The sequence below is a fragment of the Phyllobates terribilis genome, unplaced genomic scaffold (genome assembly GCF_046119375.1).
Source record: "Phyllobates terribilis strain yellow unplaced genomic scaffold, ASM4611937v1 Scaffold_2__4_contigs__length_985480577, whole genome shotgun sequence".
Taxonomy (NCBI): Eukaryota; Metazoa; Chordata; class Amphibia; order Anura; family Dendrobatidae; genus Phyllobates; species Phyllobates terribilis.
In genome coordinates, this window is record NW_027362762.1 from 794,486,770 (window position 1) to 794,510,226 (window position 23,457).

The window sequence follows — 23,457 nt, forward strand, 5'->3', positions numbered from 1 at the left end:
ACCACGCTCACTCATTACTAATAAACAACATAAGGCCACGTTTACACATTCAGTATTTGGTCAGTATTTTACATCAGTATTTGTAATCCAAAATCAGGAATGGAACAATCAGAGGAAAATTAGAAACACATGCATCACTTCTGCATGTTTCACCCACTCCCTGGTTTTGGCTTACAAATACTGAAAAATTACTGACAAAATACTGAATGTGTGACCGTGGCTTAAGACAAAAGCTGTCATAGCAGGAGAACACCAATAAAATAGAAAAAGCAAGTCACATGGAAATTAAATTACAAAAAAAGTTAAATTTAGCTAAAGCAGTAAAATACATGTTGTATATTCTCAGTCTAGAAAGAGGACTGTTGTCCACACATTGTATTACAGCTAAAGGACTCACTGTAAAATTCCAAGGTAAAAGGTGTAATGGATAATGGATGGTAAGAGGGTGATCTCAGAGGTATCTCAACACAATAAAGGAACAGGTGAGACTTGGCACATGCGGTATCCTCATATGGTGTATGGCAGAGGGTTTTGCTCCTGGCAGTCTATAATGTGCCTCATGGTGGCCAAGTTTTCTGTCACAATGAGACAGTTTGTTGCTGCGCCAGATACGTATCAGACCGTTTGTGATGGGCTCCTGGATATAGGGCTAATGGTGAATCCCAAATCTGCGCACAACAGAACGGGTAATGTGGAGAATGATGATTTGCACAGTAGCTGCCTCTATAAGTAGAGGATGGTGGTGGTGGTGGTTTGTGCAACTAATCCCTAACTATGAAGAAGCAGTGTTAACTTGAATAGAACAGTCTCTTTACCAATGATAACGGGGTAAGTAATTATATACAAAAAGTAGGTAATTGGTGCTCAGGATTACACTTTGAAAAAAATGCTGACACATGACAAGCAACTTGTTATTGATGCAGCAGATTTAACTCACAAACTAAAGTCAGTTTCCAGATAAATCTCCAGACTGTGGCATATATCTGAAAACTAAAGTCTGCATTGCTCCTTGCAATTCCCTGGAGCGTGGAGGAAAAAGAGGCGGTTGGATTATACTGAAGTCTAGAGTAGGTATTAGTGTCTTTAAGCTGACGAAACGCTTCCTTTTCATATTTAGTGCATGGCCAGATTACGATATTTACCCCCTTGTCCGCGGCCTTAATTACAATATCATTATGAGATTCCCCTCCCAATAACTGTTGATAGTGGTCAGCGCAGCTTTTCTAAGCTAAAGCTCATTAAGACATATCTGATGAGAGGGAGATGCACACACTGACTTTGTACTTAATATGGAGAAGAAAGAGTTATACCGGCTTAAAAAATGCATATTTTATTTTAAAGATAATTAATGCATCAATACACAAAAACAACCAATATAAAGTGCAAAAATGGCAGCAAAGAACTACGGCAAATCAGTCCCCAAGTCAATTGTCATTAATTAATTACATGAATACACAGTGCTGCAGATAATGGGTTTTAAAGTGCAGCGCAAGTAGATCACACTGGTATACAATTGGAATAGCCCCATACTAGAATCAATCAGTATTGCCATGTGTAGTACATCTCTTATCTAAACTCAAAGTTAAGGCATACTCCAAGTGATAGTGCTCTTACCAGAGCTGGGGGCCAAAGGCAGGCCGGCAGTAGGGAGCCGCAGTGGCGTGCCCCGACGCTCGTTTCGAGGTTACCACAAGCTGCTTTCTCAAGGGGAGATAAAGAGTGATGGTGGGAAGGACCTATTTAAGCCCCATTGTATCAGTCACGTGTGGCCTCACGTGACCGATCACATGGGAAGAGGAAAGGCGTGGCTTGATGCTGTGAGTCGGCACATGAGTGGTTTACGCACCCGCCGCAGCCGTCAAGGCCCACTGCGTACGTGCGGGCAAGGCACAGAAAGTGCCAAGGCGTCCGTGCGCCCGTCAGCGCCATAGAGGCAGCGGGCGCGCACCCAGCCACAGGGGGACCAGCGCATGCGCACAGCATCAAGATACACAAAAAGATCAATGGAGAAAGTCACTGCAGACTAAAACGCACAAACATGAATAACAACACAAAATTGCTTTGAACAAATACATGAAGAAGGTACACAAATCTTATTTAATAATCTTCTGTCACTCCATCTTCCACAATGTTGGTCCTCCATCATCATAGGGAATTGCTTGACAGCCCAAAGAGGCATCCAGCTAGAGACAAGTGGAAAAAGAGAAGGGCCTTACCATCCAGCTACAAAATAGAAACTGAGAAAAAAAAACAATTAAAAATAACATGATTATAAAGAAGTTAAAAGCAAGAAAAAAACGTCCCACTGCGCCTCAAAGGAATAGGGAGGGGGGATAAGCATCACGTGCTAACGATGACATAGCAATACTAAAGAAAGGAAGAGAACGATAGAGATTCATTTAGGCCACAGGGTGATAGAGTCCCCAGTATCACAATCCATTTGGCCTCAACTTGTGCCAAGACCTTCTTTACATTACCGCCCCGAGCACCCATATGGATCACATCTATCCCACGGATCTTAAGACAACTAGGATCGCAATAGTGAGCGATCCTAAAGTGTCTAGGGATAGTCTTAAGCTCAGTAATATCTGCCGCTGTCTTGGCTGCACCAATGTCCCGCACATGCTCACGCACACATGAGCATGAATTAGTGGACAGTCACAGGTGGCGTAATAAATCACATTACTTGTACCACAAGAAATGTGATGTCTGATGTTGAATTCCTTTTTGCCATCCGAGGACTTGAACGTGTTGCTGCACAGGATATTGGCGCAAGCAAGACAGCAGCCGCAGGTAAATGTCTCCAAGGTTAGTCCGTGGGATCCAAAGGGATTTGGTCTTGCCAGGACATAATGACTAGAAATCAGAATGTCCTTTAAATTTCTAGATCGCCTCGAGGTCATAGGGCATAGGGGGATAGTTACCAAGGTCTCAGGGAGGTGTCAGCCGTCAAAATGTCCCAGTGTCTCATCATGATTTTCCTCATATTCTCCCATTCGTGGTTATAGGTGGATATATAACGAATTTTCTTCTGCCCATCAACAATCTCGTTCTTTTTGTTCGGATATAACAAATGATTTTGTGGGGTGTGTCTTGCTCGATCATAGCCACATTTCACACACCTTTTGCTGTAACCACGTTGTTCAAATCTGTTTTTTAGGTCAGTTTCCTGGTGTTCAAATTTAAGGTCCGAAGAGCCGATCCGTCTCGCACTCAGGAACTGTCCAACCGGGACGGCCCTGATGGTTGCGGGATGATGTGCTGTCTCTGCATGAATCAAGGCATTGACAGACGTGGGCTTCCTGTGGATGTTGGTCTGGAGGTGCCCACCACCATCCACCTCGAGACCGACGTCCAGGAAATCAATCCTATGTGTGTTGAATTTGTACGTCAATCTAATGCCCCACATATTTGAATTTAATTGTGCCATAAAACTCTCGAGCTGCTGCACCGTCCCCCGCCAAAAAAAAAAAATATCATCAATGTGGCGGAACCAGCACAGCACATGGTCCGCGGCCCCCGCACCCTCGTCACCAAAAACCTGCCTCTCCCACGCGCCTAGGAAGAGGCAGGCCGCCCCCATGGCCATGCCTCGTCTCTGCAAGTAAACTACATCTTTGAACAGAAAATAATTATGGGTGAGTATAAAGTGCAGCAGCTCGAGAATTAGTCTGCACAAAGGGCCGCCCAGGCCGGACACCCCCAGGAAGAGACGGACCGCATCCAGACCAATGGTATGTTCTATACAGGTGTACAAACTTTCTATGTCTGCCGTGACGAGCAATACCCCCTCATCCAGAAGGACGCCGTTGAACCGCGTAAGGACGTCCGTTGTGTCTCTCACATATGATAGTAATATTTTTACAATTGGTTTTAAGTAAAAATCAATAAATTTACAGATTGGTTCACACAATCCGTTTAAACCGGACACGATCGGATGTCCAGGCGGGTCGACGACGTCCTCATGGATTTTGGGCAGAAGATAAAAAGTTGACGTTTTGGGAAAACGTACAGTAAGCGCTTCCACTTTTTTTTAGCTATAATGCCTTCCCTGCAGGCATGAGCCAAGATTCCCTGGAGCGTGGTGGAAAAAGAGGCGGTAGGATTATAGTGAAGTCTAGAGTAGGTATTAGTGTCTTTAAGCTGACGAAAAGCTTCCTTTTCATATTTAGTGCATGGCCAGATTACGATATTTCCCCCCTTGTCCGCGGCCTTAATTACAATAGCATTATGAGATTCCCCTCCCAATAACTGTTGATAGTGGTCAGCGCAGCTTTTCTAAGCTAAAGCTCATTAAGACATATCTGATGAGAGGGAGATGAGAATGTGCACACGCTGACTTTGTGTGTGTGTATGTAACGGGTCGCAGGGTGGTAGTTATGAGCAGTAATTGGGGAAGAGGGCATAGCAATCTTCGCTTCCTTCAGCAAAAAAAGCTAGAAACGGCCTCGGGGTTTGTGCCCTGTACTTGTCTAATATGCGGGCGGTGTGTGTGCTGTATGTGTCTAATGCGTGCTGAATGCGTCTAATGTGTGAGCAGTGTATTCTGTATGTGTCTATTATGGGGTACAAGGGCCAAGACACATTGGCTGTATATGGTCCAGAAATTTCTGATGGTTGTCACTTTTCACGGCCAGGCCAGGAGACGGGATAGTCAAGGAGTCCGAAGTCAAAGCCAGGAGGGTACGTCATAAACAGAGGGAAGAGGCAAAGGCGTAGGTCAGAATACCAAGAGGATAGCAGATCAGAGCAGAAGGGGTTAAACAGACGGATGGTCAGAACAAGGTCCAAGGTCAGGCAGCAGAAGATCAATAAACAGAACTCAAGGCACAGAGAACAAACTACACACTAGCTGAATGTACGTCTGGCAGAGATCTGGGACAAACAGCTCAGTTAAGTAGCCAGGCATTCAATTGGGATAATGAACACCTGAAGATAGCCAGTGTCTCCCAGTCTCAGATTGGACAGCAGAGCTGTCAATTACCACACTGACAGCTATTGCACGCCCCTGTACCAGATTGGATGGTCGAGCTGTCAATCACAGTACTGACAGCTCCAGCTCGCCCCTGTACAAGATTGGACTGCTGAGCTGTCAGTAACTGCATCCCAGACACAGGGAGGGGTGGAACCGTGACAATATACAGTGGTGGCCAAAAGTATTGGCACCCCTGCAATTCTGTCAGATAATACTCAGTTTCTTCCTGAAAATGATTGCAATCACAAATTCTTTGGTATTATTCTCTTCATTTAATTTGTCTTCAATGAAAAAACACAAAAAGAATTGTCCTAAAGCCAAATTGGATATAATTCCACACCAAACCTGAAAAAGGGGGTGGACAAAAGTATTGGCACTGTTTGAAAAATCATGTGATGCTTCTCTAATTCGTGTAATTAACAGCACCTGTAACTTACCTGTGGCACCTAACAGGTGTTGGCAATAACTAAATCACACTTGCAGCCAGTTAACATGGATTAAAGTTGACTCAACCTCTGTCCTGTGTCCTTGTGTGTACCACATTGAGCATGGAGAAAAGAAAGAAGACCAAAGAACTGTCTGAGGACTTGAGAAACCAAATTGTGAGGAAGCATGAGCAATCTCAAGGCTACAAGTCCATCTCCAAAGACCTGAATGTTCCTGTGTCTTCCGTGCGCAGTGTCATCAAGAAGTTTAAAGCCCATGGCACTGTGGCTAACCTCCCTAGATGTGGACGGAAAAGAAAAATTGACGAGAGATTTCAACGCAAGATTGTGCGGATGGTGGATAAAGAACCTCGACTAACATCCAAACAAGTTCAAGCTTCCCTGCAGTCCGAGGGTACAACAGTGTCAACCCGTACTATCCGTCGGCGTCTGAATGAAAAGGGACTGTATGGTAGGATACCCAGGAAGAGACCACTTCTTACCCCGAGACATAAAAAAGCCAGGCTGGAGTTTGCCAAAACTTACCTGAGAAAGCCTAAAACGTTTTGGAAGAATGTTCTCTGGTCAGATGAGACAAAAGTAGAGCTTTTTGGGAAAAAGCATCAACATAGAGTGTACAGGAAAAAAAAAGAGGCATTCAAAGAAAAGAACACGGTCCCTACAGTCAAACATGGCGGAGGTTCCCTGATGTTTTTGGGGTTGCTTTGCAGCCTCTGGCACTGGACTGCTTGACCGTGTGCATGGCATTATGAAGTCTGAAGACTACCAACAAATTTTGCAGCATAATGTAGGGCCCAGTGTGAGAAAGCTGGGTCTCCCTCAGAGGTCATTGGTCTTCCAGCAGGACAATGACCCAAAACACACTTCCAAAAGCACTATAAAATGGTTTGAGAGAAAGCACTGGAGACTTCTAAGGTGTCCAGACCTGAATCCCATAGAACACCTGTGGAGAGATCTCAAAATGGCAGTTTGGAGAAGGCACCCTTCAAATATCAGGGACCTGGAGCAGTTTGCCAAAGAAGAATGGTCCACAATTCCAGCAGAGCATTGTAAGAAACTCATTGATGGTTATCGGAAGCGGTTGTTCGCAGTTATTTTGGCTAAAGGTTGTGCAACCAAGTATTAGGCTGAGGGTGCCAAAACTTTTGTCTGCCCCATTTTTGGAGTTTTGTGTGAAATGATCAATGATTTGATTTTTGCTTCATTCTCTTTTGTGTTTTTTCCTTGCAATCAAATTAAATGAAGATAATAATACCAAAGAATTTGTGATTGCAATCATTTTCAGGAAGAAACTGAGTATTATCTGACAGAATTGCAGGGGTGCCAATTAGTGTTGAGCGAACATGCTCGACACTGCTCAGTACTCGCCCGAGCATCACGCTACTCGGGATGTTCGGCGAGCACCGAGCATTTCCGGGTTACTCGGGCGGGAGCTCGGGTCTCCGCCCTGCATGTTTGGCGCTCTTTACAGAGCCAATGAACATGCAGGGATTGCCAGCCAGTCACTGTAATGCCGCAGCCATGTTGTTTGTGGGCATTACAGTGATTGGCTGGCTGCACAGCGTGACCTTGAGTATTTAAAACCGGGCGCCGCCATCTTGGACACAGTCGCTCCGGATCAGAGAGTGTAGGGACAGCGCTGCTGATTTAGGGAGAGATATATCCTGCAAAATAGTTAGTATAGGGTCTGTAAAGGCTGCCAGATCAAACAAACAGTCCTTCTCAGGACTAATATCCATCCCAGGTATATCAGGCAGGCAGGCAGGCTGTATAGGAGACGCAGTGGTTATACCAGCAAACGCTGCATTACAGTCCTGTGTGCTGCTCCTGTTGCTGAAATTGCTGGACTTAGCTCCAGGTCCCGGGGGCCAGGAAAAATCCTTTTTTTTATCTAAATCCTCTTTTTTTTTCCTCCTTCACAATGTACAAATACCCATCTAATTAACCTTTTGGTGCCCCCCCCCCCCCCCCAAAAAAAAGTGTGCCTCTGATTTTTCAGACACAAATATATCTGTTGAAAATAGTCTGGTGTAGGCCAGAGAAATAGAAGTGTGGTTTTGCAGTTCTATGGGCCATTTGTATCTAAAAAAAACAGTTTGAGTGTGTCGCTCACTGTTCAGCCGCAAATATATATGTATTTTAAAAAGCCTGGTATACACCAGTAAATTATTACTGTGGTTTTGATGTTCCACGGTAAAACATCTCTATTATCTTGTTTTTGGCATTTTTTGCTGTATAAAAGTAATAATAGTGTCTCCCTGATTTTTCAGACACAAATATATCTGTTGAAAATAGTCTGGTGTAGGCCAGAGAGACAGAAGTGTGCTTTTGCTGTTCCACGGTAAAAAATCTCTATTATCCTGCTTTTTGCATTTTTTGCTGTAAAAAAAAAAAAATAGTGTCTCCCTGATTTTTCAGACACAAATATATCTGTTGAAAATAGTCTGGTGTAGGCCCGAGAAATACAAGTGTGGTTTTGCAGTTCCACGGTACAAACCTCTGTATTATCCACTTTTGGGCCATTTGCATCTAAAAAAAACAGTTTGAGTGTGTCGCTCACTATTCAGCCACAAATATATATATATTTTAAAAAGTCTGGTATACACCAGCAAATTATTACTGTGGTTTTGATGTTCCACGGTAAAACATCTCTATTATCCTGTTTTTGGCATTTTTTGCTGTATAAAAATAATAATAGTGTCTTCCTGATTTTTCAGACACAAATATATCTGTTGAAAATAGTCTGGTGTAGGCCAGAGAGACAGAGGTGTGCTTTTGCTTTTCCACGGTAAAAAATCTCTATTATCCTGCTTTTTGCATTTTTTGCTGTAAAAAAAAATAAAAAATAGTGTCTCCCTGATTTTTCAGACACAAATATATCTGTTGAAAATAGTCTGGTGTAGGCCTGAGAAATACAAGTGTGGTTTTGCAGTTCCACGGTACAAACCTCTGTATTATCCACTTTTGGGCCATTTGTATCTAAAAAAAACAGTTTGAGTGTGTCGCTCACTGTTCAGCCGCAAATATATATATATTTTAAAAAGCCTGGTATACACCAGTAAATTATTACTGTGGTTTTGATGTTCCACGGTAAAACATCTCTATTATCCTGTTTTTGGCATTTTTTGCTGTATAAAAATAATAATAGTGTCTCCCTGATTTTTCAGACACAAATATATCTGTTGAAAATAGTCTGGTGTAGGCCAGAGAGACAGAAGTGTGCTTTTGCTGTTCCACGGTAAAAAATCTCTATTATCCTGCTTTTTGCATTTTTTGCTGTAAAAAAAAAAAAAAATAGTGTCTCCCTGATTTTTCAGACACAAATATATCTGTTGAAAATAGTCTGGTGTAGGCCCGAGAAATACAAGTGTGGTTTTGCAGTTCCACGGTACAAACCTCTGTATTATCCACTTTTGGGCCATTTGTATCTAAAAAAAACAGTTTGAGTGTGTCGCTCACTGTTCAGCCGCAAATATATATATATTTTAAAAAGCCTGGTATACACCAGTAAATTATAACTGTGCTTTTGCTGTTCCACGGTAAAAAATCTCTATTATTCAGGTTTTGGTAGTTTTTTCCGTAAAGAAAAACAGTAGTGTCTCCTGACTGTTGTGACACAAAAATATATCTGTTGAAAATAGTCTTGTGTAGGCCCAGTGTGGTTTCGCAGTTCCACGGGTCAAATCGCTGTACTATCCAGTTTTGGGCCTTTGGTATCTGAAAAAAAAGCAGTTTGAGTGTGTCGCTCACTGTTCAGCCGCAAATATCTCTATTTAAAAAAGTGTGGTATACCCCAGTAAACAATAACTGTGGTTTTCCTCTTCCACGGTTCTAATCTACTCTTTATTACCCTTTTTCCATTGATAGTGCAAGTGTAAGCTATTTTACTTCATTTACAATGGGCAAGGCGCGTGGCAAGGGACGTGGAAGTGAACGTTCTGGTGATGGTTCGTGCAGAGGACGGGGCCGTGGCCAAGGTGAAAATGTGCCACAAACAACAGCCACATCTTCACGCTCCCACTTCTTAACCGAATTACTAGGGAAGCACAGAACAACACCAGTATTGAGAACTGATCAGTGTGAACAGGTTATTAATTGGATAGCGGACAATACTTCCAGTTACCTGGGCACCACCACCTCCGGTCTGTCTTCCACACGGTCAACTCTTAGTAGCCGTGAGTCTCGACCGCATACTCCTCCTCACCCTGATGCTCCTTCCTCCCACCATGCCGAGTGTCGTCAGACAGCAAGTGATCCCACACTTGGACACTCTGAAGAGCTGTTCACTGGTCCATTTCCATATTTGGGCCCCTCGCCTGATACGCTTGAAGTGGTGGAAGAGGAGATCCCATGTTGCGATGCCCAAATATTTGAACAGCCACGGCCACAGGAAGTCGACGTTGGCAATCTGTCACAAGAGGTGGACGATGACGAGACACAATTGCCAGGAAGTGAGGAGGAGGATCGTGGTGCGCAAGTGGAAGAGGAGGAGGTGGTGGATGATCTAGTAACTGACCCAACGTGGAAGGAGGACATGCAGAGTGAGGCCAGCAGCACACAGGGGGAGGGAGGCAGAGTACCCCAACAGGCAGGAAGAAGCAGTGTGGTGGCCGCAGACAGAAGGCAGGCAACCGTTCCCCGTAACATCAACACGAGGGACGTTGCCAGTACAAGCGGTAGGTCTTCCAGAGTCTGGAATTTTTTTAAAGACTCTGCTGATAACCCCAAAAAGGCCATATGTTCCACCTGCCATGCCAGCATCAGCAGGGGTGACAAAACTACCAGCCTGACCACCACCAGCATGATCAGGCACATGGCAGCAAAGCACCCAACTTTGTGGGGTGAAACCCAGGGTCTACGACCAGTGTCAGCGGGTGTCACCTCTGCTTCTTCCACTGTTGTGCATGCAATAGAACCCCCTGTTGTGTGTGCAAGGCAATCCCCTGTCCATACTGCATGTAAAGATGCCACCTCCTCTCAGTCTTCACTTGTTATGGCAGTTTCTCAAGAAACAGCATCAACGTCCACGTCCACGTCCCACCGCAGCGTTCAATTGTCCATATCCCAGACCTTTGAACGAAAGCGGAAATTCGCAGCTAACGCCCCACAGGCCACAGTCCTAAATTCGCACATTTCACGACTGCTTGCATTGGAAATGCTGCCTTTTAGGCTGGTGGAGACGGAATCCTTCCGCAATCTTATGGCGGTGGCAGTCCCTCGGTACTCGGTCCCCAGCCGACACTATTTTGCCCGGTGTGCCATCCCCGCACTACACAAGCACGTGTCTCAAAGCATCTGCCGTGCCCTCAACAACGCAGTTACTGGAAGAGTCCACCTGACAACGGACACGTGGACAAGTGCTTGTGGCCAGGGACGGTACATCTCTCTGACGGCACACTGGGTAAACATAGTGGAAGCCGGGACCCAGTCGGACCTTGGGACGGAACACATCCTCCCCACACCGAGGATTGCGGGCCCTATGTCAGTCAGAGTTGCCCCCACAGTGTACAGCTCCTGCGCATCCTCCTCCTCCTCCTCCTCATGTTCAGCCTCCATCTCCGATATCACATCAGTTACAAGCTGGAAGCATTGCAGTACTGCCTCCAAGCGGCAACAGGCTGTGCTGAAACTCATAAGCTTAGGTGATAAACCTCACACTGCTTGTGAGTTGTGGACAGCTGTGAAAGAGCAGGCAGATCTGTGGCTGAGACCGCTGAACCTACATCCCGGCATGGTCGTGTGTGACAATGGCCGTAACCTGGTGGCGGCTCTGAGGCGAGGTGAGATCACACACGTACCATGCCTGGCTCATGTGCTTAACCTCGTGGTTCAGCGGTTTCTTAAATCGTACCCCGAGTTGCCAGATCTGCTCGTGAAAGTACGCCGCCTGTCAGCTCATTTTCGCAAGTCGGCTACAGCTTCTGCCGCCCTTGCTGTGTTGCAGCAGCGTTTGCAGCTTCCGGCACACCAACTGGTGTGTGATGTCCCCACACGTTGGAACTCTACCCTCCACATGTTGCAAAGGATTTGTGAGCAGAAGAGAGCAGTTGTGGAGTACCAGCTGCAACAAGGCCGTCGATATTCAGGTCAGACTCCACACATAAGACCTCAGGAGTGGACCTGGATGTCTGACATATGTACCATCCTGACAAACTTTGAGGAGGCCACCAAGATGGTGACTGGCGATGACGCCATCATTAGAGTCAGCATCCCACTTGTCTGTCTTTTGCAACGCTCTCTGCAGAGAATTAAAGAGGAGGCATTGCAGCCAGAGTATGATGAGATGGATCAAGAAGCCGTAGCGGGCGATTACACACAGCCCAGCCTCATCTCATCCCAACGTACATTGGGGGACAATGAGGGAGAGGAGGAGGAGGAGGAGGAGGAAGAACATGAGCTGCTATCATGCGTTGTAGACGGTAGTACCTGTACAAGTGTCATACCGTCGGTTCAGCGTGGGTGGCCTAAGGACAGGGGGGAGGAGGAAGAGGAGGAGGAGGAGGAGGAGGAAAGCATGGTCAGTCGTCATCTTGGTGAGGACACGGAAATCTTGCCCGTTACCAGTCTGGCACGCATGGCTGACTTTATGTTACGCTGCCTTAACCGTGACCCTCGCGTTGTCAAAATGTTGGGTAACAGTCATTACTGGTTGGTGACACTTGTAGACCCCCGCTACAAGGAGAACTTTCACTCTCTTATTCCTGAGGTGGAGAGGTCTACAAAAATGGGGCAATACCAGAAGGCCCTTGCTGCAGAACTCTTAAAAAAATTCCCATCTGAACACGCTAGCGGCAGAGGTCACAGATCGTTGCCCAACCAAGGCGTACAGGCAAGAGAGATGCAACTCCAATCCAGCAGAGGCAGGGGAACACTGTCAACGTTCTGGGACAGTTTTCTGACACCCGCCCAGCTTACAGGCCCTGAGGCGCGGGGTACTCTCACAAGGAGTGGAAAGTTTCAAAAGATGGTGAGGGAGTACCTTGCCGATTGTACCAGCGTCCTCCGTGATTCCTCTGTGCCTTTTAATTATTGGGTATCCAAGCTGGACACTTGGAATGAACTCGCTCTGTACGCCTTGGAGGTCCTGGCCTGCCCTGCCGCTAGCGTGCTATCGGAGAGTGTTTTTAGTGCCCCTGGGGGAATAATAACTGATAAGCGCACTCGCCTGTCAACTGACAATGCTGACAAGCTGACCCTTATCAAAATGAACAAGGGCTGGATTGGGCCAGACTTCTCATCGCCACCAAATGACAGCAGAGTAACATAAAGTCAAATCCACTGTGTTATTTCGGGAGGTGTATTCACATGCACCGCTTCACACCCACACATGGGTATACGCTTCCTCGTTTCGGCTGTTTAATCTTCTTCTCCTTATCCTCAGCCTCCACCACCACTATACCACCAGGGTGCCAGCATTGCAAGGTCCTCCGTCCTAATTTTTGGTAGCTTTTGCTGGGAAATCATAAGCAAATACCATGGGACACCCACTCCCCAATAATGGGACTTATGTTTGTAATATGCTGTACTGCATGGCTCTTGTAAGGGGCATTGCAAGTTGCTCCGTCTTAATTTTTGGCAGCTTTTGCTTGGAAAGCATAAGCAAATACTATGGGAGACCCACTCCCCAATAATGGGACTTATGTTTGTAATATGCTGTACTGCATGGCTCTTGTAAGGGGCATTGCAAGTTGCTCCGTCCTAATTTTTGGCAGCTTTTGCTGGGAAAGCATAAGCAAATACCATGGGACACCCACTCCCCAATAATGGGACTTATGTTTGTAATATGCTGTACTGCATGGCTATTGTAAGGGGCATTGCAAGTTGCTCTGTCCTAATTTTTGGCAGCTTTTGCTGGAAAAGCATAAGCAAATACTATGGGAGACCCACTCCCCAATAATGGGACTTATGTTTGTAATATGCTGTACTGCATGGCTCTTGTAAGGGGCATTGCAAGTTGCTCCGTCCTAATTTTTGGCAGCTTTTGCTTGCAAGGCATAAGCAAATACTATGGGAGACCCACTCCCCAATAATGGGACTTATGTTTGTAATATGCTGTACTGCATGGCTCTTGTAAGGGGCATTGCAAGTTGCTCCGTCCTAATTTTTGGCAGCTTTTGCTTGCAAGGCATAAGCAAATACTATGGGACACCCACTCCCCAATAATGGGACTTATGTTTGTAATATGCTGTACTGCATGTGACGCGCCCCCTGGGCCGTGTGTACACGTGTGTGGGATACCCGGTGCCGGGTCTCTGGGGTCTGTAGTCTCCGTGACGGTGACCCGGTCCCGTGGCACAGGCTGGTCAAACCAGTGGCAGTCTTTCTTAGGTTTTGAGGTTAATTGTCCGACTGCGCCACCTGTGGATTGCAGTCAGGGAGTACCACCGCTTGGAGGCAGACCGCTGAGGCTGGAGTTGTGTGCGCAGCATAGAATGGGATAACTCCCCTCGGGAGGAGTATAGCCTCAGGGCAGTGAGTGTGAATGATGGGGGTGATGGTGCACGAGCGCAGCAGGAATGACTCAGAGTCTTTGCAGTGCAGTTCAGGGTCTTTACTGATGATTATAAGGTAGACCCTCCCGGGAGTACTGGCTAGCATAAGAGGCCTGGTCAGTCTGTGAGCAAGCAGGCGTTCCCCTGGCCAGGTGGAGTTGTAGGCCTCCCCGTCTGTCTGCACTCTTCCTGGCTACCTTGCTGTAAGCGGGTAGAAGTAGCCCACGTCCCTGAGTGTACCGTCTAGTGCTCACCCGTATGGCTGGTGACTTGGGGCCTTCTGTTAGCCTCCGCTCCACGACGGCGGTGCTGGTCCCTTGCTTGTGACTGAGCCTCCGGGCTTCTATGGCCAGAGGACCTGAAATCCCCTGCCGGCTGGTTTCTGCTGCTGGATATATAAGTCCTCACAGCTTCGGACTCCTGTGTCCGGTTCCTATTGTCTTCTGCCAGGGCGAGCTCTGCTCAGCTTCCAGCCCCTGGTCTTTAGCTCCTAGCTCCTACAGAGCTCCTTGCTGTTACTTTCCCTTGCTCTCACTCTGACTCTGACTGTTCTCTGACTCACTCAACCCCGCCCCAGATCCAGTTTATAAGGACAGAATTCTCCTCTCCCAGGACTGAGGCAGGAGGATGTTGCATGTTTAAGGGATCCTGACCAGGAAACCTCCCACTTGCTCTCCGACGTAATATCTCTATTACTGTGGTGACCAGACCCCTGGGGTGCCACACATGGCTCTTGTAAGGGGCATTGCAGTTCCTCATAATTTTTGGAAAGCCTTCCATTCACTGCTTAGGCCAACAGTGCACGGGAGACCCAGTTGCTATAAATCGAAAAAAAGGTTTAGTTAACGCCCTCTGACCTCCATGTCATTTCCAAGGGGCATTGGAGTGGCTCGAGATTTTTGGTAGGCATTGCACTCACTGTATGCCCTATAACTGTGTAGCCGAACCGCTCCTTTTGTTACAGAAACATATCCTACAAGACATATCTGGTTGACTGGCCTGATATTGATGTGAATGGTCCCTGTTCCTCCTGCTCTTTCTCCTTTGCCACCACCTCATCCATCATTTATCACCTGAAGCTTTGTTTTAACGGGAGTCATAGAACTGGGATAGTAGCAGGAAAACATCCAGCAATCCTCGGAGGAGGTAGGATATGCGCCAAAACGCGGACCACCTCAGGCCTAGCCGCTACTACATACATGCGCTTGCATTCCAAGAAAACAAAGCAGATGCTAACTTCTATCATCATCATCATGCTCCTCACCTAGGCACTCTCAACTCCCCTGATGGAGAAGCCAGGGCCCACCGGAGGAGTCTGGTTCTCTGGTGGGCTCGTCCAATGCTGCCCTAAAGCAGGCCAGGCTAAGAAAAGTGTGGGGGAAGGTGACAGGAGAAATCAGGGCGGCTGGGGACCGAGTATGGACACCTGGCCGCCACCTCGCGGCTGGGGACCGAGCGTGGACACCCGGCCGCCGGGTGGCTGGGGACAGAGTATGGATACCTCGCTGCCGAAGCGGCCATGAGGTAGTGGCCAGCTTCGGCCTCCTCCAAACTAAAAGGCCCCATTTCAAGTGAAAGCTAGCAGTATGGTATTGCAGCCTGCGGGTGGGTGGGTGGTTGGCTGCATATTTTCGCTTGCATTGCAAGGAATGGGGGAGGTACAATTGAACACTGCCCTGGGACAAGGACTTGCACGGGGATAGTTGCAAGTCTGCATCTTCTGATGCGGCAAGGATCACTTCTGATGGGCACACTTTTAGACAGTGACCTGGGGATCAGAGATGCTTCCAGGGGTCTTCCCCATGCTGATCCCTTGTCTTTTCAGCACTGTATGCATGTGTCACATAGCACATGGCCAGATAAGGTTGTAAAATGTTAAAATGACATTTCCCGGTGAACGCATTTGTCACGGTTGAAAGCAATACAAAAGTGCAAAAACGCATGAAAAATGCTACTTGTGAACATAGCCCAAGGTGTGGAGGAGTATTTTTGTTTTTGGTTATTTATTTTACCTTATACACAAGTTTTTACCCTGGAAAGGAAATTCCTTAACAATATTTCACAGGAAAACCGTTTCAGTTTCGTTTTTGAACGTTTTATTGTGAGCCCGCAAAAGTGGCTTAATACCTCTGACCACGTTGTTGACAGCAGTGACCTGGGGGTCAGAAATGCTTCCAGGGGCGATCCCCATGCTGCCCCCATGTCTTTTGAGCACTGTCACTATCGTTTTGGGCACTTTTTAGGCTTTCTACAGACTGCCGGGGGTGCTGCCGCAAAAATGCTCGGGTCTCTCATAGACTAACATTGGGCTCGTTGCTCGGGTCGAGCACCCGAGTATCACGGTAAGCTCGGCTCGAGCTTCGAGCACCCGAGCATTTTAGTGATCGCTCAACACTATCAGTCGTCATCTTGGTGAGGACACGGAAGTCTTGCCCGTTACCAGTCTGGCACCCATGGCTGACTTTATGTTACGCTGCCTTAACCGTGACCCTCGCATTGTCAAAATGTTGGGTGACAGTCATTACTGGTTGATGACACTTTTAGACCCCCTCTACAAGGAGAACTTTCACTCTCTTATTCCTGAGTTGGAGAGGTCTACAAAAATGGGGCAGTACCAGAAGGCCCTTGCTGCAGAACTATTAAAAAAATTCCCATCTGAACACGGTAGCGGCAGAGGTCACAGTTCGCTGCCCAACTAAGGCATACAGGCGAGAGAGACGCAACTCCAATCCAGCAGAGGCAGGGGAACACTGTCAATGTTCTAGGACAGTTTTCTGAGACCTGCCCAGCTTACAGGCCCTGAGGCGCAGGGTACTCTCACAAGGAGTGGAAAGTTTCAAAAGATGGTGAGGGAGTACCAGCGTCCTCCGTGATTCCTCTATGCCTTTTAATTATTGGGTATCCAAGCTGGACACTTGAAATGAACTCACTCTGTATGCCTTGCAGGTCCTGGCCTGCCGTGCTGCTAGCGTGTTATCGGAGCGTGTTTTTAGTGCCGCTGGGGGAATTATAACTGATAAGCGCACTCGCCTGTCAACTGACAATGCTGACAAGCTGACCCTTATCAAAATGAACAAGGGCTGGATTGGGCCAGACTTCTCATCACCACCAAATGACAGCAGAGTAACATTAAGTCAAATCCACTGTGTTATTTCGGGAGGTGTATTCCCATGCATCGCTTCACACCCACACATGGGTATACGCTTCCTCATTTCGGCTGTTTTTTGCTCTTCTCCTTATCCTCAGCCTCCACGACCACTATACCACCAGGGTGACCGTGGTCCATGTTGCCAGCATTGCAAGTTCCTCTGTCCTAATTTTTGGCAGCTTTTGCTTGGAAGGCATAGGCAAAGACTATGGGAGACCCACTCCCCAATAATGGGAATAATGTTTTTAATATGCTGTACTGCATGGCTCTTGTAAGGGACATTGCAAGTTCCCCCTTCCTAATTTTTGGCAGCTTTTGCTTGGAAGGCATAGGCAAAGACTATGGGAGACCCACTCTCCAATAATGGGAATAATGTGTTTAATATGCTGTACTGCATGGCTCTTGTAAGGGGCATTAAAATCGTCTTGTTAAGCTACTGTGACCTCCACGTCTCTTCCACAGGGCGTTGATATTGTCTTTTTATTCCACTGTAACCTCCACCACTCTTCCAAGGGGCATTGATATTGTCTTTTTATTCCACTGCGACCTCCACCACTCTTCCAAGGGGCATTAAAACCGTCTTGTTAAGCTACTGTGACCTCCACGTCTCTTCCACGGGGCATTGATATTGTCTTTTTATTCCACTGTAACCTCCACCACTCTTCCAAGGGGCATTAAAACTGTCTTGTTAAACCACTCTGAACTCCACGTCTCTTCCAAGGGGCATTAAAACCATCTTGTTAAGCTACTGTGACCTTCACATCTCTTCCAAGGGGCATTAAAACTGTCTTGTTAAACCACTCTGAACTCCACGTCTCTTCTAAGGGGCATTAAAACCGTCTTGTTAAACCACTCTGAACTCCACAGCTCTTCCAAGGGGCATTGACATGTTGTTTTTAATTACCTCTAACCTCCACGACTCTTGCAACGGGCATTGCATTTCCTCCTAATTTTTGTCAGCTTTTGCTTTTCAATGCATAGGCGAACACTAAGGGAGACCCACTCCCCAATAATGGGTAGGTTTTTAATACGCTGTAATCCACGTCCGTTTCAAGGGGCATTGCAGTGCCTAATAATTTTTGGAAAGCCTTCCATTCCCTGCTTAGGCCAACAGTGTACAGGAGACCCAGTTGCTATAAATGGAAAAAACGGTTTAGTTAAGGCCCTCTGACCTCCATGTCACTTCCAAGGGGCATTGGAGTGCCTCGAAATTTTTGGTAGGCATTGCATTCACTGTATGCCTTATAACTGTGTAGCTGAACCGCTCCTTTTGGTACGGAAACATATCCTACAAGACATGTGTGGTTGGCTGGCCTGATATTGATGTGAATGGTCCCTGTTCCTCCTGCTCTTTCTCCTTTGCCACCACCTCATCCATCATTCATCACCTGAAGCTTTGTTTTAACGGGAGTCATAGAACTGGCATAGTAGCAGGAAAACATCCAGCAATCCTCGAAGGAGGTAGAATATGCGCCAAAACGCTGACCACCTCAGGCCTAGCTGCTACTACATACATGCGCTTGCATTCCAAGGAACAGAAAGCTAAGGAGGTGGATGGCCTCATGATCATGAATAATTTACTCGTTGTGTAGGAGGCCGACCACTGCTGCTGTCTACCTTCTGAACTTTGTGTTGAAGCCTGATTGACCCAGGACCCGCAATCCTCTATGTCTGGAGGATGTGTTGCATCCCAGTGTCCAACTGTGTCCCGGCTTCCACAATATTAACCCAGTGTGAAGGCGTCAGTGAGATGGACCATTCCTGGCCACATTCACTTGTCCACGTGTTTGTGGTTAGGCTGTCCTTCCCACTAAATGCACTGGGGAGGGCACAGGTAATGTTTTGGTATGCGCACTTGTGTATAAGGCGCACCGGGACAAATAGGGGCGGCTGGGGACCGTTTATGGACACCCGGCCACCCCCACGCGGCAGGGGACTGTGTGTGGGCACTCGGCTGCGGGGCGGCTGGGGACTGAGTATGAATACCAGGCTACCGACGCAGCCATGACGTGGTGGCCAGATCCACCTCCACATGCAGGCTGCATACTTGCGCTTGTATTGCAAGTTATGGGGGAGGTACAATTGGACACTTCCCTGGGACAAGGACTTGCACGGGGATAGTTGCAAGTCTGCATCTTCTGATGCGGCAAGGATCACTTCTGATGGGCACACTTTTAGGCAGTGACCTGGGTGTCAGAGATGCTTCCAGGGGTCTTCCCCATGCTGTTCCCATGTCTTTTTAGCACTGTATGCATGTGTCACACAGCACATGGCCAGATAAGGTTGTAAAATGTTAAAATGACATTTCCCGGTGAATGCATTTGTCACAGTTGAAAGCAATACAAACGTGCAAAAACGCATAAAAAATGCTACTTGTGAACATAGCCCAAGGTGTGGAGGCGTATTTTTGTTTTTGGTTATTTATTTTACCTTATACACAAGTCTTTACCCTGGAAAGGATGTTCCTAAATCCCTTTCCGACCTGGTCAGTAATAGTACGCACCAGGTCGGGAAGGCCGGTTCAGCGGGGGCTCCGGCGGTGAGCCCGCACTGAAGCGAGCACATGTCAGCTGATTATTGGAATCGCAATCCACCCGCGGCTGTTAATATGTTAAATCTCTGACAGTGGCATTTAACTCGCGCTTCCGGGAGTCCTAAGCCCCGCCCATCAGTGACCCCGTCACGTGATCGCGGGTCACCAATGGGTGGGCATGACAACTCAGGGTCTGCAGCAGACGCCTGTGGTTGTCATGTCTCAATTGCTATGAGCGCCACCTAGTGGTCAGCGCTCATAGCAAGTGAGCATTTCTCCTGCATACAAGCGATCTGCTCATCGCTTGTATGCAGTAGAAGCAATCAGACAACTGCTGCTTCTAGTCTCCTCTGGAGACTATAGAAGCAAGCAGAAAGTGTAAAAAAAAGTTTTTAAAAAAATAAAAAAAATAAAAAATATATAAAAGTTTAAGTCACCCCCCCTTTCGCCCCATTCAAAATAAAATATATATATATAAAAAAAAAAACACATACACATATTTGGTATCGCCGCGTTCAGAATCGCCCGATCTATCAATATAAAAGAAGAATTAATACAATCAGTAAACGGCGTAACGAGAAAAAAAATTTAAACGCCAGAATTACGTTTTTTTGGTCGCTACAACTTTGCAATAAAATGCAATAACGGGCGATCAAAACATCGGATCTACCCCAAAATGGTATCAATAAAAACGTCAGCCCGGCACGCAAAAAATAAGCCCTCACCTGGCCCCAGATCCCGAAAAATGGAGAAGCTAAGGGTCTCGGAAAATGGCGCCATTTTTTTTTGTTTTTTTAGCAAGCTTTGGATTTTTTTTTCACCACTTAAATAAAAAAGAACCTATACATGTTTGGTGTCTATGAACTCGTAACGACCTGGAAAATAATGATGGCAGGTCAGTTTTAGCAATCTGTGAACGTGGTAAAAAAAGGACCCAAAAAACAACTGTGGAATTGCATTTTTTTTGCAGTTTCACTGCACTTGGAATTTTTTTCCCATTTTCCAGCACACGATATGGTAAAACCAGTGATGGTGTTTAAAAGTAAAACTCATCCCGCAAAAAATAAGCCCTCACATGGCCATATTGAACGAAAATTAAAAAAGTTCTGGCTCTGGGAAGAAGGGGAGCAAAAAAGGAAAACACAAAAACAGAAAGACCCATGGTCATTAAGGGGTTAACATATTTCACAGGAAAGCACTTTCACTTTCGTTTTTGAACGTTTTATTGTGAGCCTGTAAAAGTGGCTTAATACCTCTGACCACGTTGTTGACAGCAGTGACCTGGGGGTCAGAAATGCTTCCTGGGGCGATCCCCATGCTGTCCCCATGTCATTTGAGCACTGTCACTATCGTTTTGGGCACTTTTTAGGCTGTCTACAGACTGCCGGGGGAGCCGCCGCAAAAATGTTCGGGTCTCCCATAGACTAACATTGGGCTCGTTGCTCGGGTCGAGCACCCGAGTATCACAGTGAGCTCGGCCCGAGCTTCGAGCACCCGAGCATTTTAGTGCTCGCTCAACACTAGTGCCAATACTTTTGGCCACCACTGTACACATGTATTATTTCTAATCCAATTTGTCTGCAATTGACTTCCTAAGATTTCTGAATAAGTTGTTTAGTATAAAGAAAAATTTGGGATGGCAAATTTAGCCCTTAGTGATCAGATATTTATTATGTAATGCCTATCGATCTACAGTTTTTCCAGTGACTTCATTCTATGTGCAAATATACAACTTTCCACTAGATGTCAGTGTAACAAGTATTTTTGAAAAGTCTGAAAAAGTTTACAAACAAATCTAGAGCATCATGAGAATTACACTCATTCACATACTGTGTGCTTGGTCTCACTCTAATGCAGGGATGTCAAACTCAAATACACAGAGGGCAAAAATTAAAAACTTGTACAAAGTCGCAGACCAACCTTGATATTCATTAAAAAAAGTCTACAATTGAGGAAGTTTTTCCTTATCATCAAATATAACGATGAACCTTTTCATATAGATACAAACTTAAAGGGGTTGTCCTATGAACAAAGTACATTTTAATTAATAGATCTTAGAATAATATAAACACATAATCACAAATGGGGCATACTGGAATAATATAATAAGGTATGTAAGAGCAGTAAAAAGCATATGGCCCAATGGCCTAATTTAAATACAGTAGTGTGAAAAAGTGTTTGCCCCCTTCCTGATTTCTTATTCTTTTGAATATTTGTAACACTTAAATGTTTCAGATCACAAAACAAATGTAGATTTTGTATTAGACAAAGATAACACAAATAAACAAAATGCAGTTTTTAAATGAAGGTCTTTATTATTAAGGGAAAAATAAATCCAAACCTACAGGGCCCTATGTGAAAAAGCGATTGCCCCCTTCCCCCTTAAAACATAAATTAACTGTGGTTTATCACATCTTTGGGAAGCTGAGTTCAATTTCCTTAGCCACACACAGGTCTGATTACTGCCACACCTGTTCTCAATCAAGAAATCACTTAAATAGAACCTGCCTGACAAAATGAAGTAGACCAAAAGATCCTCAAAAGCTAGACATCATGCTGCAATCCAAAGAAATTCTGAAATAAAGAAACAAAGTTATTGAGATCTATCAGTCTGGAAAAGGTTATAAAGCCATTTCTAAAGCTTTGGGACTCCAGTGAATCACAGTGAGAGCCAGTATCCACAAATTGGCGAAAACATGGAGCAGTGGTGAACCATCTCAGGAGTTGCCGGCCAACCAAAATTACCCCAAGAGCGCAGAGACAAAAGTTGAACTTTTTGGAAGGTGTATGTGCCATTACATCTGGTGTACAAGTAACACAGCATTTCAGAAAAGGAACATCATATCAACAGTAAAATATGGTGATGGAAATGTGATGGTGAGGGGCTGTTTTGCAGCTTCAGGACCTGGCAGACTTGCTGTAGTAAATGAAACCATGAATTCTGCTGTCTACCAAAAAAATCCTGGAGGAGAATGTCCGGCCATCTGTTCGTGACCTCAAGCTGAAGTGAACTTGGGTTATGCAGCAGGACAATGACCCAAAACACACCAGCAAGTCCACCTCCGAATGGGTTAAGAAAAACAAAATTAAAACTTTGGAGTGGCCTAGTCAAATTCCTGACCTTAATCCGATTGAGATGCTGTGGCATGACCTTAAAAAGTCGGTTCATGCTTGGAAGCCCTCCAATGTGGCTGAATTACAACAATTTTGCAAAGATGCTTGGGACAAAATTCCTCCAGAGCGTTCTAAAAAACTCATTGCCAGTTATCTAAAATGCTTGATTGCAGTTGTTGCTGTTAAGGGCGGTCTAACCAGTTATTAGGTTTAGGGGGGCAATCACTTTTTTTAACTTCCTTTTCCTTAATAATAAAGACCTTCATTTAAAAACTGCATTTTGTGTTTACTTGTGTTATCTTTGTCTAATATTTCAATTTGTTTTGTGATCTGAAACATTTATATGTGAATTCCTCTACAGTACCCTACACATGCATGGTATGATGACCCTACTGTACCGCCCCAGCAAAGTATGGTGACCCCCAACACAGTATGATGCCGAACCTGTGATCCCCACACAGCTCTCCACACAGTATAATGGGCCCCACATAGTCCTCCATACAGTATAATGGGCCCACATAGTCCTCCCATTCACTATAATGGTCCCACATAGTCCTCCATACAGTATAATGGCCTCACATAGTCCTCAACACAGCATAATGGGTCTTGCACACCGTGCACCTCAGAAGAGGGGAGAGTAACGGAGGGCGGCAGTGGGATTTGAGTGAAGGCGCAGTTATCTGACAGGAGAAAACCAAATCCTTCACCATGCTTGCTGCTTTGGCGTGGGAAAGGTGGAATCCACTGTA